This window comes from Pinus tabuliformis, chromosome 1_2 (assembly GCF_031772625.1).
Source record: "Pinus tabuliformis cultivar Carrire ecotype Pingquan chromosome 1_2, CPIR1, whole genome shotgun sequence".
Taxonomy (NCBI): Eukaryota; Viridiplantae; Streptophyta; class Pinopsida; order Pinales; family Pinaceae; genus Pinus; species Pinus tabuliformis.
In genome coordinates this window covers 510,047,397-510,063,371 of record NC_142298.1, presented here as the reverse complement: position 1 = coordinate 510,063,371, position 15,975 = coordinate 510,047,397, and the positions used below count along the sequence as shown (strand labels likewise).

General features: G+C 36.1%; 1 pseudogene; it reads right to left on the bottom strand.

Annotated features, from left to right (window-relative positions):
* LOC149206567 (homocysteine S-methyltransferase 1-like) overlaps positions 1 to 14,819 on the bottom strand; it is an 81,188-nt pseudogene extending 66,369 nt beyond the window's left edge.
* Between the last annotated feature and the right edge of the window lie 1,156 nt (positions 14,820 to 15,975).

Sequence of the window (15,975 nt, the reverse complement as noted above, 5' to 3'; positions counted from 1 at the left end):
TCCTGCTAATGTGTCTCCTTCAGTGTCTCCATGAACCTTGAAACCAAGCTTACTACATAGATTATATTAGGCCTCGTTGTTGTCAAACACATCAAGTTGCCAACCATACTTTTGTATAGTGTTAGATTCACATTGTTACCATAATCTTCTTTACTCAATTTAACTCCATGACCATTGGAGTTGGTTCAGGCTTGTTGTTCTGCATATTAAACCTCTCCAAAATGTTTGTTACATACTTTGTTTTAGAAATAAAAATACCATCTTTTGTTTGCTTCACTTCTATGCCCAAAAAATACCTTTACAACCCCAAGTTTGTCATTTCAAACTCAATTTTCATGACTTCTTTGAAATCAACAACAAGGAGATCATCACTCTATGTAAAAATAAAATCATCTACATATAAAACAAAAATAAGAATCTTACCACCGATTTCTTTGATGTAGAAAGTAGGCTCACCATCACATTTTTCAAAGCCATTATCCATTAAGTAAGTGTATGTTCTGCTATACCATGCATGCGGTGCTTGCTTCAACCCATAATGAGATTTGTTCAACCTTACACATTTTCTTCTTGGCATTTTACCTCATAACTAGTTGGTTGCGTAACATATACTTCCTCTTTCAACACTCCATTCAAGAACGTTGATTTCACGTCCGTTTGATGCAATTTCAATTTATGTTGTGTGGCAATTGAGAACATTGTATGCACTATCTCCATCCTTGCAAATTGCCCAAATGTCTCTGCATAATATCTTCCATGATGTTGCTTGTATCTTTTGAAAACTAGACTTTCTTTATGCCTTTCAATCTTGCCTTTGGCATTGATCTTGGTCATATAGATCCATTTCACTCCAATGGCTTCTTTTCTTTGCGAAAGGTCCACTAACTCCCATGTATCATTCATTATTGCTTCTATTTCTTCATCCATTTGCACTACCCATTTTTCTTATTTGAATGCATCCACAAAAATGGATCGGGACATCTACATGACAAAATAATGCAAATGAATAATTCAAACTTTCACTACTATCAACTTCATTTTGCTCATAAATTTCACTTAAGTTTTTGAAATTTTGTGTTCTTATGATTGCAGAAGATTGACTTGACATGTCACTTGATGTTATGCTTGAAGTAGATGATGTCATGGGTCTTCGCAGTGTGCTTGGAGTAGTATTTGCTTGATTGCACGAGAATTTCCTATTATTCGTTGAAAGTGTCACATGTTGTCTGCTTTTTTGATCTTGAATAGGAGTAGGAGGAGTCACCACTAAGGAATTACTTGTTGCAGTTAATTCCTCTTTGTATTTTTGTGGTATACATGTTTTCACATTGATTTTCTTTTTTATAGGACATTTTGTCACATCTGGTCAATAAAGCTTCAACTGAATCGACCAAAATCCTTTGACCTCCTTTTCATCATCCTTGCACAAAGCCCTATGCATGAATCATTCTAATCCCCACGTTTCTACCTAAAAACACCTTGTTTTAGTTTTTTTAAGGACCAACACACCCTAGCATCTTACTAGATAGCATTGACTATGAGGTTTTCTTACTCTGTACCTGCACTGATCACCAACAGGTTTCTCAGTGTTGGGGGTGCGATGATTCTAGAAATTCGAGAAAAAGAGAAAGAATCCCGAATCTTCCTCTTTGAGAGTCTTCTATGATATGTTGTAACCATTTACCTTAGATAAAATTCTTGAATCCTATCCTATCCTACCTTGGAGTTTTCACCCCTTATCCCTTGGGGTCATCCTCCCATCAAGAGTGGATATCAAGCCCAAATTGGTAAAAGGATAAGAATTCATGAACTACCTCCTTCACCTATATATTTATTGCCATCTATAGGCAAGGGCTTGGATTTCGGAGAGTGATTCTTCCCTTATGATGCTGACATGAGTGATATCTTTCCATCCATTAGGGTGATTAGAGGTGAACTTTGTGACAAGGAAGGGACAAGTAAACTTGGAGTATCTTTTTTACACGATGAACACCCATTTTTGGTCATAACTCACTCCATTTATATTAATGCAAGTATTTCTTTGTTTTCCTATATATGAAGTTATGGTTTCATATATTTCAATACCATGTTGATCTTTGAATAAAGTGATTAGATGATGTTGCATAGATTTCATGGATCATTGGCTTGTGTTATCTGACTTTGTAGGTTCTAATTATAGCGATTGGTGAATTCAAGCCAAAGGAGGGTTGAAGCATACATCATATTCCAGGTAGGATTCATCCCGTTGTCTATTTACTTTAATGAAAACATTAGTCCCTTTGTCTTTATGTTGTTCTAGGTCAGTCCACCAGACCTAGGCAAGATCCTTTTGTCCCTAGTCATAGATTCCACATAACAAATTGGAAACCATAATGGGGAGTAGTATATTCCCTGGGTGGTCTCTTCTTCCAATGTGTTTGTATTACCTCTTCTTCAGACCTTTGTTGTCTTACTCTGTCAAGAATAGAACTAGGAAGATCTATCATGCAGTCTCAATTGTAGTCCTTGTGTTAGAACTTTACATCCCTAGACCAATGCACCCTATGGTATTGTGACAGAGCATTGCACCCCAGCCGAGCCTTCTTTGTGCCTATGTTGCATAGCACTGGTGCCTCCTTTTCACTTGCGTTGGCCCTTGTTCATGCACAATTTTTCTTTTGTCTTGATTTTCTATCTGATTAGCATTATTCCAACTGCTCTTCCTTGAGTCTTTGAGTGTCTTGTGGTTTCTTTGAAGCTTCCATTTGGTTTTCTTTATTTTTTTAGTGCCTTTGGTAAGGATTTGTTTAGATTTTTCTTTGTTCTTATCATTAGGTCATTTGCAAATTGATTTTGTTTGATCATTGAGTGCTTAGATGAATTGGTGTTCTAGTCATCATTTTGAAAAGCTTGTTTCAATTAGTTATTAAACTTTGCATCTTATTTTTATTCATTTTCGAAAATTAAGTGAGTTGAACAGAAAAATGTGAAATTGGAGTTCCCTAGTATGAAATTACATGTTTTTTCTTTCATTTTTGCAAAATTGTGTATGAGTGTTAATAACCTCTGAGTGACATCACCTTTTGGATAATATTTTGTTTTGTTCTTTCTTTATTCTTGTCAAATTCAGGTTTTTTGCATAGATTGATTGTTGAATTTGAAAAGACATTCTTACATTATAGTTAAAATTTGTGTGGTTTCTTTTCGTCAAGCATCAAGTTGCATCCATATGTTTCTTTGCATTTGAAACATTAAAATAAAAGAAAAGAAAAGTCTCTTTGCATCACATATAGGGCTTTGATTTTGATTGGAATAGTGAGGAGATCGATTATTGCATCACTTGTTTGTTGCATTGTTGATTTATTTTTCCTCTACTTAGTTAGGCCTTTCATTATTAAAAGGAAAATGAAAAGGTTATTTCTGTCATATTATTTACATTATAGGTGTGTTCAGGTGACATGGCGTTTTGAGCCTTGAAACTAAAACATAATTCAAGATAAACTATAAACTTCATCTCAATTAACCTAACGAGCATTTGAAATGTAATGACACACTTAGAGGTCTAGGCTAGAGAGTTGCACCAATATCGTTAAGCGTAGGAGTTGTCGATGTTTTTCAGCAGTATATCCCGAGGGTGAAATCTTGTTCCACGTACATAAGTGTATTAGATCATACTCCGGATACCTTTGGGTATATTGGATGGCACTCCACGCATGAAAAGTATATGGGAATGATTTCATCGAACAGTTACATATTGGATGACACTACTCTAGACTGCACTTCCATGTACTGTCGAGTATATTTTGGAATTCCCCTATAGGTTTCTATTTTCACCATAGGTAACCAAGTCAGCTGCCTTATATATCGTGATACCTAAAACACAACATTTAGGGATATTTCTTGCACATATGTTAAATCCTTGGTTCACCAAGGTGTATATTATAGTTCACAGTTGCTTGGTAAACCCTTTTGCATAGTTACCCTTCTTTATTTTTTTTTTGTTTCTTTAATTTCTAAAATCAATTGACTGACCACAGAATATCATCCTCCCAGTGGAATAACTCCTCAGTGGATCTTAGGTTGAGACTAATGGCAACCGTTCCAGAGTCTACCAATCAAGGAAACCCCTGGCGGGAATCCTGGTCCTTTTCCTTCTTTTGGAAATATTGGTACTCCTTATATGGAATGTTGTCCCTTCTAAGATTTACCATTGGTTTTCCAGTCTGGTTGTTTTCAACCACTATGGTTTTGAATGTCCAAACTGCTTCTCAACCAAATTCTCCTCCACCTGAACGATATCAAACTCAAGTTGATCGTAAAGTTGACCCTTTGTCTTCTTCACTTTTTGTTTCTTCATCCCTTTCTTCCTCTTCGTCTGGTGAAAGTATTGATTCTAGTAACTGGGAAGCTAAGAAGAAGAAGAAAGGGAAGAAGAGTACAAAGAAGAAAAAGAAAAATAAGTAGGGTCCAACTGAGAAACCATTGCTACACATGCAACTGATGTTGAGAAACCTTTGAGTCATCCCCTCAAAGTTAAATTCCCTTGCATATTACGTAAGGGTGATCACCTTCTTAGAGATTGTCCTAATATTCCCAAGGTGTTGGAAGTGTGGTCTACAGGCTCACATCAGCCTTTGTCCTTAACTTCTATAGATAATGTTGATGACAAACCTTCAACAATGATAGTAACGTCCATGGGAAAAAGGGTAAATTCAATAATAATAAACGCAAGGGAACAATATTTAACCCTAGGAATATGAACCCTTAGATTAATAAACCCAAGGAATTGATATTATAAACCTAAGTGAATAATATTAAACCCTGGGAATATGAACCCTTGGTTTGATAAACCCAAGGGATTGATATTCTAAACCCAAGGGAATAATAAACTCAAGGGATCAATACTAAAACCCCAATGAATTATGAACCCAAGGGAATAATACTAAACCCAAGGGATTAATATTATAAAGCCAAGGTATATAAACCCTAACATACATATTATAAACCCTAAAATAAACATGGTTGACCATCGTTGACCTTTGTAGATTTTCATATTAAGACAATGTTTGTTAGAATGCGACAGAGAACCATGGTCGACCATGGTTGACTGTGATTGATTTTCCTATTGAGACAATCTTTGTGAGAATGCGACATTGGACCATGGTTGAACACGATTGAATTTATAAAATATGGCTAACTATGGTTGACGATGGTCCAAAATATTTGACCATAGTTGACCATGGTTTACCATGATTGATCATGGTTGACCGTGATTGAGATTACAAACCCAAGGGAATAATAAAACCAAGGTATAAATAATAAAAACCCAAGGGAATAATATAAACCGAAGGTATATAAACCCTAATATAAATATTATAAACCCTTAAATAAGCATGGTTGACAATGGTTGAGCATGGTTAATTTTCATATTAAGACAATATTTGTCACAATCCAACGTTAGACCATGCTCGACCATAGTTCAATCCTTAGATTAATAAATTGAAGGTCCTTAGGTTAATCAACCAAAGGGATTGATGTTATAAACTCAACGGAATAATACTAAAACCCAAGGGATTATGAACCCATGGGAATAATATTAAACCCGAGGGATGAATATTATAAACCCATTGTATATAAAACCTAATATAAATATTATAAACCCTAAAATAAACATGGTTGACCATGGTTTACCATGGTTGATTTTCACATTGAGACAATCATTTTCACAATGTGACATAGGGCATTGGTTAGCATTCTTGACCATGATTGGTTTTCATATCATGACAATCTTTGTCACAATGCGACATTGGACCATGGTAGACCATGGGTGATTTTCACATTGAGACAATATTTGTCAAAATGCAACATTAGACCATGACTCATCATGAATTACCATGGTTGCTCACCATTGATTTTATAAAGCATGGTTTACCATGCTTTACCATGGATGACCATGATTGACCATATTTGACCATGGTTGACCATGATTGATAATAGTTGACGATGGTTGTTACTATAAACCCAAGGGATCGATACTAAAAACTCAAGGAATTATAAACCTAGGGGAATAATATAAACCCTAATATAAATATTAAAAACCCCGAAATAAACATGGTTGACTATGGTTGACCATGGTATTTGATTTTCATATTGAGACAACCTTTGTCACAATGTGACGTTAGACCATGGTTGATCATAATTAACCATGGTTGAGCACGATTGATCGTTGACCTTGGTTGATCGTTATTGACCATGGTCGATGGTGATTGTATTATAGATATGAGAAAATAATAAACCCAAGAAATTAATACCAAAAACCTAAGTGATTATTAACCCAAGGGAAAAATATTTCACCCAAGGGAACAATATTAAACCCAATCAAATAATATATATCCAATGTATATAAACCCCAAGATAAATATTACAATCTGTCTAATAAACATGCCTATCCATGTATGTCCATGGATGATTTTGTTATGCAACTAGCTCACAAAATAGAAGAAAAGATAGATCAATGACTTGAGAAATAACCTCTTCAAGGGGCAACCTCCTTTACATCACATAAATAAACAATTCTTAGATGATACAAATAACAAGACCTCCTTAGTATATATAGGAGTCTAAGGGGCCACAATATAATCATAGCCAACATAACAATAATAATGTAAGGGCACAACAATAAGAATAAGGGGGAACAATAGTATTATAGGGACCTAACATATTTTCATTTTGATACAACTTTTGTCACAATGCGATGTTGGACCATGCTTAACTATGGTTGAACTCTTACATTAAAAAATCAAAGAGATTGATACCATAAACCGAAGGGAATAAAAAAAACAAGGGGATCAATAATAAAACCCCAAGGAATTAAAAACCCAAGAGAACAATATTAAAACTAAGTGATTAATCTTATAAACCCAAGGTATATAAACCTAAAGATAAATATTACAAACCCTTATACAAACATGGTTGACTATTGTTTTAACCATGGTTGATTTTCAGATTGAGACAATCCTTGTCACAAAGTGACATTGGACTATAGTTATTGACCATGGTTGACCATCCAACACCACAACTATAAAGCAAGCTGGCCATGAATAACCATTGTGATCAATGATGCTTGTCCACAAATATTTTCCATATTGGAACAATCTTCATGAGAAAGTCACATTCAACCATTTTCCACCTTGATTCAGCATGGTTAACCAAGGTTGACTATCAACATGTATGACCATGATCAAGAATGGCTCACCATGGTTGTTTTTCAACAATAGTCACAAACCCATGACATCAACATTTTAAACCCAAAGCATATAAAGTGAAAGATAAATATTGTAAACTGCTAAATAAACATTAAGCTCTAACATTAATACTATAAACCTCAAGAATATTTTTATAAACCCAAGGCATCAGTAAACTAAAGAGGTTGAGATTAAAAACCCAACCAATTACAAACCAAAGAGAATAAAATTAAATTGAAGCATTGTTATTAAAGCATAGGAACACAAATGGAATAATTGAACAATTTGTATTGTTAGAGAACAAAACGTCGCAAGATGAAAGAAAAAAAAAAACATCTCAATTGTAAACAATGGAATCTAAGAAAAACAAAACCATACAAAATTTGAAGACCATTCATATACAACTTTTTATATAATAACACTAATGACAAAGGTTCAATTTTGGTGACAATGAAAATGAAAAAAGAGAATTTAAATTAAGATTTTTTTTTTTTTTTTTTTTTGTCTTTACATCAAAAAATTCTACTAGGAATATGAACTTTAAATACTTCATCACAAGGCATTTATTAAATAGCCTCTTCCAAAACATAGCCAGATCGATGACAAAAGCAACACCAATTCAAATTAACAACGTAATGATCACGACCCTTCACCCTTTCCAACCAGTCCCTTCTTGTTTTTCTTCCATATTTTCTTTGGTGCACATGCAACAAGTATTTCACATCTGATTTCATTTCATCTAAGACGCGCACGTGTTCATCAACAAAACGAGGATGAAACCCCAAGTTTTCGATCAAGCCTTTTCGAATATATGTAAGGATTTTTTTTTCTTCAACAATAACAAGAACCACAGAGGCTTAATGTCAGGCCAGGCAGTAACTCTCCAAAGGCAGAAAAACTGATTCGTCTGATTATTCCATAGGTAGGTTATTGTTATATACATTAGGAGTGATTGTTCAGTTCATCTCCCGATGAATGTTCACATTCCTGATTTATTTATTTACAAATTCCCCAATCATGAAGATTAGGTGTCAACATTCCCCCCCTTAATCTGAAGGGATGTTGGTGAGTCCAAGCATCATTCTGAATCGTTCAAGCTTTTCCTTTCCAAGTGCTTTGGTGAAGATGTCTGCAATTTGCTCATTTGTGGAACAATGACAGAGATGGATTGTTTTGGCCTCAACATGATGTCGAATCAGATGATATTTAGTATTGATATGCTTTGTTCGATCATGGAACTTTGGATTCTTGGCCAACTTTATTACAGAGGTGTTATCAATCATGAGTGGAGTTGATTGTACTTGTTTTACCTGCAAATCTTCAAGAATTTTCCTGAGCCACACAATTTCTTTTGTTGCTTCAGCTGCTGCCACGTATTCTGCTTCTGTTTTGGAATCTGCTGGAACTGATTGTTTGCGTGATCTCCAGGAGACAGCTCCTGATCCAAGACTCATAGCATATCCTGAAGTAGATACCCTAGTTTCTTTGTCTCCATCGAAGTCTGAATCAGAGTATCCAATCAAGCTGAAGTCGTCCACCTGTGTATACTTGATTCCAAGGTCTTGAGTTCCCTTCAAGTACCTTAGAACTCTTTTTGTAGCAGACCAATGTCCCTCACAAGGCTTTTGCATGAACCTGGAGAGGATTCCAACAGTAAATGAAATGTCTAGTTTGGTAGTAGTGAGGTAGATGAGACTTCCTACAAGCTGTCTATACTTTGTTGCATCCTCAAATTCCTTTCCTTCAATAGATGTGAGCTTTAAGTTTTGTTCCATTGGATTAGAAAGAGGATTGCACTCTATCATGCCAAATCTGTTTAACAAATCTCCAATGTATTTCTTTTGAGAAAGAAATATGGATTTTGGATGTTGGGTTACTTCAATGCCAAGATAGTAATGAACATAGCCCAAATCAGTCATTTCAAAATTTTTCCCCAATTCCTTCTTTATGGATGCAATGTAGCTTTCATTATTCCCTGTCATTAAAAGATCATCTACATATACCACAAGATACACAACTGTTTTTTCAACTTTCTTGACAAATAAAGTTGCATCATCAAGATCAAAATGATTGAAGTTGAGTTTCAGAAGATGCTCAGTTAGTTTTTCATACCAGGCTCGCGGTGCTTGTTTGAGGCCATACAAGGACTTCACAAGTTTGCATACTTTATGTTCATGTCCTTTCATAGCAAATCCTTCAGGCTGGGACATAAAAACGTTCTCTTTTAGATCTCCATTCAAGAATGCAGTTTTTACATCCATTTGATGGACTTTCCAACCGTTCTGAGCTGCTAGTGAAAAGAGTGTCCAGATGGTGGCCCATTTTGCTGTGGGGGCAAAATTTTCCTCATAATCGACCCCTTCCTTCTATGCAAAACATTTTTCCACAGGCCTAGCTTTGTGCTTGTCAAGTGAGCCATCAGCTTTGTACTTGTTCTTGTAGACCCACTTGCAGCCAATTGGTTTGGTTCCAAATGGAGGATCAACCAGCTTCCAAGTGCCATTCTTTATGAGGGCATCATACTCCTTTTTCATCTCTTCTTTCCATTCATCATGAGAAGCAGCTTCTTTGAAGGAAGTTGGTTCAAAATCTGTAGACAAATTCAATTCACAATCATAAGTAACATCCATATCAACAGGTGACTTAGAGTCATCTACATCACCTCCATTTTGTCGGTTTGAATTTCTGGTTCCTGTTTTTCCAATATCATCAGGATGAACACTTTCAAGTGTCTTTGTCAGCCACTTTGGGGGACCTTTCTGAGATGGTCCAGGCTACTCTGTTGATTGAGTTGGGACTGAATCAAGATTGATTCTCCCAATTCTATCAATTACATCACTTAAAGCATCATCCGTTGTTGGAGTTTCATGCAGAGGAGATTGTTCTTCAGAAGAAGATTCCACATGTTGTTCTAGTATAGGAATCCCCCCTTCAAGATGTGGAATCTGATTATCAAACTCTTGAAATGATTTCGTTTTTGCGAATCTATCCAAGCGATCAAGTTGCCGCTCAACAACATTATCAGATTTGGATGATTCAAGAAAAATTACATCTCTAGATACAACAAACTTTTTATTTACTTCATCATAGAGACGGTATGCTTTGGAGGTGTTTGAATACCCCAGGAAGATACACTTATGACTTCTAGCACCAAGTTTGTTTCTATGTACCTTTGGTATCAAAGCATAACAGGTGGAACTAAAGATCCTGAGATGTTTTACCGAAGGAACATGTCCATACCACAATTCATAAGGAGTCTTGTTTCTTATAACATTAGATGGACATCTATTCTTTATATATGCATCACATAGAAAAGCATTAGCCCAAAACATTATCTTTACATTTTTGAAGAAAAGCATGGATTGTACCATATTCAAGATTGTTCTATTCATTCTTTCAGCTACACCATTCTGTTGGGGATTATAAGGCACAATTGTTTGATGTTTGATCCCATGTTGGAGAAGATAGTTTTCAAATTCATTTGATGTATATTCTTTTCCATTATCAGTGCGAATAGACCCAATATGAGATTGTGCATCATTTTCAATCCATTTATGAAAATTCTTGAATGTTTGAAAGGCATCAGATTTGTTCTTCAATAAATAAACCCAACACATTCTAGTGTAATCATCAATAAATGTCATGATATATTTATTTCCATTTGCAGAAGGAACAGGCATAGGACCACATAAATCTGAATGAATGAGTTCAAGCTTCCTATGTGCTCTTGAATGTGAATCATGAAAAGACTGTTTTCCCCTCATGACAAGTGAGTGATCAGATGCTTTTCTTCCCTCAAGCTTGCCATCAAACATATGAATGGAGTGACCTTGCTGGCGGATGTGGACCAAGGACAGCAAGTTTCTCTTGAGCTGTGGGAGATATAGAACATGATCCAGAAGAAAGTCTGGAAGACCAGACAGTTTAAGCCTCATTGTGCCAAGCCCTGATGGCTTGATTTTTGACTGATCTACAAAGTATACTGCTCCATCAACATTGTCAGTGGAATCTTCAAAAAAATCGTTTCTATGAGTCATATGACATGTTGCTCCTGAATCAAGCAACCAATCATTTTTTGAAGAAGCAAGTGAAGCATTAAACAAATATTCATTTACTCCAATGTTACATTGTGCCTCAATATAGTGAGCGGATTCAGGTGCTTTACCTTTGTCTGTATCATCAGTTTTACCTTTCTGCTGGTTTCTTTTCTGCTCAATTTTGTCCCATGGTAGCTTGCATGTAGAAGCATCATGTGATCCATTTCGTTTGCAGCGAATAAAATGCAAATCTGCCTTTTCTCCTTGAGAATGTCTACCCCCCCTGCCTATGAAGTATCTTCCTCTTCCTCTTTGTCCACCTCTTCCTCTTGTAGAGTCTTGAGCAAGATTCTTTTCTTTATGAGCAAGGCACACAGTCTCTTCAGAAGATTCAGGGACTGTCTTCTTTCCAAAGGCTTTCTCTCTTTCAGCAAACTTTTTCACAAGAGAGTCAAAGGTTATATCTTTAAGATTTCCATTTACTTGTAAAGACTCAAGATAATTGGAGTAGGTAGGATAGAGTGCCTTGAGAAAAGCAATAAGAGGGATATCCAGCTCAACCTTAGTGGATTTGATATCATGCATTATAGAGTTTACTTCAGATGTAAAAGCAAGAGGATCATTATTTTTCAGTTCAAGAGTGAAGAGTTTAATCATGAGCTGAACAACTTCAAGTGCAGAATGTGAGTCATAGAGTTCTTTCAGCTTTTGTAAAGCTTCAAAGGCAGTTGAATATGATGAAATATGGCGACTCACCTCTTCATTTACAGATGCTACGATTAATGCATAGGCTTTGTTGTTCTTGTTTTCCCAAATGGCGAGCTCTTTGTCTCATGTAAGCTGCACTGGGTCATTGTCTCCTTCTCTGACACACACTCCTTTCCACAACTCATCGAAGATGAGGGTGTGTTTTATCATCCGGGACCATTCAGGATAGTTCTCCTTGCCAGTGAGAACTATTCTTACCATAGAGATGATTGAATGCATTCTGTAAAAAATTACTTCTGCTGATAAAAAAGTGAAATTGCACTCAAAAAGGCATTCTCAAAGGATTTCAAATCTCTTCCTTACGCTACAACTTTATGCACTATTTCTTCAAAAGAATCCAGAATAATACCAGCTGTTCATCCATACATTCACTCATATAATAACTTCAATACTTACAAGATTATCTGAATACTTATTACAATGATGCAAACTCGGTTTCACCTTATAAATTTCTGGGACAAAACATAGACACTAATCTTTGACTTTGAATCGTGATACCATAAAACAAAACTAGCACTTTCAAAATGGAGCACCCAAAGTGCACCCTACAACCTTCTTTCTCCCAGACATGGCTACGATTGTCGTGTGAAAACTACAAGTCGCTTGGTTGAAGACAGCCGCTCGTCTTCTCTCTCCAATTCTGCAAAGCCTCCGAAAGAACCTACGCTCTAAGTCTTCCACTTTCAGCCAAAGAACACCCAACCGGAGTATGATCTTACCTGGATGTGGATGAAGACCCACGTTGAAGAAGCGCCTTCCCAATGGGTAAGGCTGAGAGCCACAATATAATTAGTGTGAGCAAACCACAATATAATTAGTGTGAGCAAACCACAATATATGAAAGACTGTCGTTTCCACGGTTTATGCACATTAATACAGTCCACGGTTTATGCACAATATATAGTCCAAGGTTTATGCACAATAATACAATCCACGGTTTATGCACAATATACAGTCCACGGTTTATGCACAATATATGGAAAGACTGTCGTTTCCACGGTTTATGCACATTAAGATACCATCGCCCTCATCCGCTTCAAGTCTTCACGCAGCTACAACTCGTTCCATAGATCACGATTCACCACCGGTGAGGCAGAGAGACGCCATCAACATGCAGAACGAAGAAGGATAGAATATCGATCTTTGCATTCCAAGGAAATGCTCAGGTCTACAGCTGCAGTTTCCAGAGAGCCAATGTCTGGAAAATTAACCCAATCGATTCATTCACGTAGCGCAGCAAACCGTTTCTCCAACGGAATGTACACAGAATAATCAAAGGAGGAATAGCGCCCTTTTTTTTTGAAACGTTTATGACATGGCTCTGACTGTTCAGAGAGCGACAGAGGCAGAGGCAGAGCAGCGCTCTGGACAGAGGCAGTGGCAGCGCTCAGGACAGAGGCAGTGGCAGCGCTCAGGACAGAGGCAGTGGCAGAGATGAAGGGAGTTACAACTATTTTTAGAACTGGCTCTGATACCATGTCAGGCCAGGCAGTAACTCTCCAAAGGCAGAAAAACTGATTCGTCTGATTATTCCATAGGTAGGTTATTGTTATATACATTAGGAGTGATTGTTCAGTTCATCTCCCAATGACTGTTCACATTCCTGATTTATTTATTTACAAATTCCCCAATCATGAAGATTAGGTGTCAACACTTAATATAGAACATCATTATTTTCCATATCTATATTTCAATAACAACAAGAAAAAAATAATATATATATATATATATATATATTCACTTTAAAAAAAATAAAAACATAACGTTAATATCATTGAAAATAAGGACAACAAAATGATGATCATCCAGTGAAGTTCTTGGTGGCATGTAGAACCTAGAGTCAAAACTTAGGGGTATTTTCTTCCAAAATATTTGTTAAAAAACTTAAAGGTGTAAAATCAAATATTTGTTAGAAATTTAAAGTGTGGGAAATCTTAAATATTTAATTGTTTAGGTTATAAAATATTAATTTCATATAAATATTTATGGATATTAAGTTCATTTATATATTTGAAAATATAATATGATAAATTAAAAAACATTTAAATAAAAAAAAAATCAAATCTTATATCACTTAAATTTCTTTGTTTTTCCAATATTATTTAATTATGATTATAATTACAGGTATATATAATTTAATTTGATCTCAACCTTATTTATTTAATTATATTTTCCAATTTATTCTTTCGAGGTGAATGTATGAAATTGCAATCCAGTTGACTTTGATATTTTACCTCATTAGCAAGGTTTTTTAGGAACAAAAATTGAACTTAAAAGTGTATCACATCCAATAAAAGGATTTACGAGTTGCAAAAGTCACTCACATCGTCAAAATTACAAAATCAACGACATATTGTAAAAATAAAAAAATCGGTCGCATCCAAATTCAAACGAAGAGGAAGCGTTTTAGTTAAACTGACTATCTAGACATTTTCTTTAACTCCAATCTACGCGGTTCGATCTTGACTGACTGGATTTCTTTCAACGTACTATTTACGCTTATCACCTCCAATAGAGTTCTTAGATGTCAATTGTATTGCCGTTTGACATAATTCATCATATGACCAGTCGGGGTTCCCCGAGTGGACTGCCTTCTTTTTCTTGGACGTGCTACTTACGGTCACCAATTCCAGTGGTCTCTAATCTCGATTTGAACATTCAAATGCACCTCAACTCAAAGCTGCACATAATTGTTATATAATATCTATGGTATGGTGTAACATACATTGTCTAATAACTGAAATACAATTGATTGACAAACAGATGCTACGCTGGAGTCTGAGTCGTCCATATTAGCAATATCCGGTTAAGTAAAATGGGGAACTGTATTGCGCCTAACTCGGACCATAGCAAAAATGGCCGTGATGAACAAATGCGCACAGATAGAATTAGCACAGCAAGCAGCAGCGAAGAAAAAGATGTGAGCTCATCAAAGCCAGCTCTTTCTTGTGACGATACAGGAAAAGTTGTTGTGAGGGTTAAAGTGGTCATCAGAAAGCAAGATCTGGCGGAATTGCTGACTAGTGGTTTGTCTAAGCGGGAGGCCATGGAAGCTTTGTTGGCTAAGAATTGTTGTACTGCAGCGCGGATCAGCAGTGACGGTGGATGGCGGCCATCGCTGGAGAGTATCCCTGAAGACAAGAATAATTAATTCGAAACTGGATTGATGGGTTTATTTAGTGTGAGATGAATCACCGCAATTGTATGGAATGGATAATCTCCACCTTGGCATAATTTCCAAGTTATTAGTTTGGAAAGTTTACTTGGCGTTTTTGGTTTAACCACAAATCTCTTTATGGTATCAGTGCATAGACCTAGGTTTGATTCCCCAAGCTATTTTTCAGGGTGTTAGAGGAATCACCCCACTTCTATGAAATCCATAATTTACATTGTGTGGATCCTAATTACTGGTTTGGAAAGTTTACTAATAATTGTGGGTTACACCTGGACCCAGGTTCAATTCCCTGAGCTATGTTTGAGAGTGGTGTCAGAGGATTCATAATTTCCACCCTGGGATAGTAATTACCCCTAATTCCCCAGAACTATGTTTGAGGGGTGCCAGAGGAATCACTGCACATATATGAAATCCATAATTTCTAAAGCCTCTGAAGAATCCATAATTTCCACCCTAAAAATTTAATTACTGATTTAGAAAATTCACGGACTACAAATTTTGGTGTAATAACAAACCTTCTTCATTTAACTACTGCCAAGACATTGATTATTCTTGAAACATTCTCTCTGTTCGCGAGATCTAATTTTTAATGGTGCAATCGTACATCATATGACAAGCATGGCTACAGTAATCATGTAAATATGCTTGTAAAGGAGAGACAGTAGGATTGACAAAATAAAACGTTGACATTTTTCATTTGGTTCAAGCCGGGGAACCTGCAAGTGCAGGCCTCGTCTCTGCAATGGCAAGAGTTCAAATCCCCTGCGCTCGA